A 2500-nucleotide genomic window follows, 5' to 3' on the forward strand; every position below is an offset into this window, starting at 1 on the left:
TCTCAGTCTCTCTCTCTCTCTCTTTCTCTCTCTCTCTCTCTCTCTCTCTCTCTCTCTCTCTCTCTCTCTCTCTCTCTCTCTCTCTCTCTCTCTCTCTCTCTCTCTCTCTCTCTCTCTCTCTCTCTCTCTCACTCTCTCTCTCTCTCTCTCTCTCTCTCTGAACGGCGAGTGATTACTATTTCGAGATGTCCTTTGCAGGCCTCACTTTCCAGCAAAAAAGTTTAAATTAACATCCTGAGCAAAACAGGAGTCTATAATCACCTCTAAACACTTGTCTTGAGAACAAATCTAACAGTCAACAGATTAAATTTTTTTTCTTACTCATTAAAAAAAAAAAGTAACCCCTTTTCCACCTATGCTTTTTTATTCCATCTTTCGCCACCGATAAACAAGGACTGAGCGCAAAATTCATAACGATGTAAATGCCTCATTTAATATTCCAATCAATTCATAGGCAGTGATGTTCCGCGGTTTCAATTTATAAGCAATTTCGTAAACAATTTTCAAGCCAGTCAACCCTCCTCCCCCTCCCCCCTCCCCCTCCCATCCCCTCACTCCTACCTACCTACCTACCTACCCTCCCCCCACCCTACCCTTTACCTTTTTTCAGCCAAATGAACTGTGAGGCGAATGGACAATAACAAACACACAAATATAATGTATTTCTATGATGCTTTTTTGTGTTTTACTTCTTTTTTGGTGGAGGGGAAGAGAGGTAGGGGGGGGGGGTGAGGTGGAATTTTCATAGATCAGTGCCATCTCTTGGGTTCTGTGATCAATAAGAACCTCGGAGGGAAAGTTTGGTTTGAATAATTAATTCGGAATCTCGTTTTCGTCTTCTTTTTCTCTCTTTCTCTCTCTATTTCTTTTCCTTTCCCTTTGCCTCCCTCTTTCTCTGTCTGTCTGTCTGTCTGTCTCTCTCTCTCTGTGTATGTGGATGCATGTGCGTGTGATAATGATTTGTGTGTGTGTGTGTGTGTGTGTGTGTGTGTGTGTGTGTGTGTGTGTGTGTGTGTGTGTGTGTGTGTGTGTGTGTGTGTGTGTGTGTGTGTGTGTGTGTGTGTGTGTGTCTTTGTCTTTTATGTGTGTTCACCTCGCATGCACTCACTATGAAAAGGAATGATAACTACGAAGGAGAGCAGAAAAAGAAAGCGAGGCAGAGACAGAAATAGATAGATGGATAGATTAGATAGGCAGATGGATAGACTGACTGAGAGACTGACAAACAGGCAGATAGAGAGAGTGAGAGATAGGTAGACAGAAATATTAAGAGAGAGAGAAAAATAGAGAGAGAGGAGAGGAGAAGAGAAGAGAAGAGAAGAGAAAAGAAGAGAAGAGAGAAAGAAAAGAAGAAAAGAGAAGAGAGAAAGAGAATAAGAAAAATAGAGAAAGAGAATAAGAGAGAGAGAGAAGAAGAGGAGGAAGTCATGTAACTTATCTTAATTGGGTTCTAATTACATCCAAGTGATAAGTAAGTGAAAATGCGGAGTAGGGAGGGGTTGGGTGTGAGAGGGGGTAAGGGGGTCTCCCTACCATCTCGGAATTTGCAGGCGAAATTGACAAAAATTGCAACCAAAGAGAATCAGGAAACATTCTTGTATACGTCTACTGAAGACAGAATGGAGAATGACGTAGGGGAAGAGGCAGATAGGAAGTAGAAGAGGGAGAGGGGAAAGGAGGAGGAGGAGGAGGAGGAGGAGGAGGAGGAGGAGGAGGAGGAGGAGGAGGAGGAAAAGAAGAAGGAGAAGGAGGAGGAAGTGGAGGAGGGGGAGGAAGGAGAAGAGGAGGAAGGGGAGGGGGAAGAAAATTACGTAAACGAAGAGGAGGAAGAGGAAAGACCAGTAGACAAACAACCAGGAGGAGGAGCAGGAGGATGAAGATGAGGATGAGGAGGAGACAAAGCATTCGAAGCGGAAGAGGAGGCCGACAAGGGAGAGGCGCAGGACACGGAAACGGGAATAGCCAATCTCACAATCCCAGGCGCTCCCCCCCTTCCCATCCCCCCCTCCCTCCCACCACCACCACCACAAACAACGGCCACAGACCTCGCTCCACAAACACCGAATGGACACACTAAGTCGAAATGACAACAGGACTACCGTGCGTTGGATCTAGAGGGAGGGGGAGGGAGGGGGAGGGAGGGAGGGAGGGAGGGAGGGAGGGTGAGGGAGGGTAGGGAGGGAGGGTAAGGGAGGGTTTGTTAGGGTAAGAGATGGCTAAGGTAAAAAAGATAGGGTAAGGGAGGGTTAGGAAGGGAGTGTTAGGGAGGGAAATAGAGGAGGTAAGGGAAGGGGGTTATGGAAGCAGAAGGTAGAAGATAGGGAGAAAGGAAGGGAATAAGGAAAAGGGGTAAGGGAGGGTAAGGGATGGAGGTGGCACCAAAACCCCTCAACCTCAAATACCTCCCGTCACCTTCCCCCTACCCATCGCCTCTCCATCCTGGCCCCATCTTCTCCCCACCTCCTTCCCCTTCCCCTTCCTCACCCCACTCCCCATCTCC

This window comes from Penaeus monodon, chromosome 40, assembly GCF_015228065.2.
Source record: "Penaeus monodon isolate SGIC_2016 chromosome 40, NSTDA_Pmon_1, whole genome shotgun sequence".
In the NCBI taxonomy this organism is placed as follows: Eukaryota; Metazoa; Arthropoda; class Malacostraca; order Decapoda; family Penaeidae; genus Penaeus; species Penaeus monodon.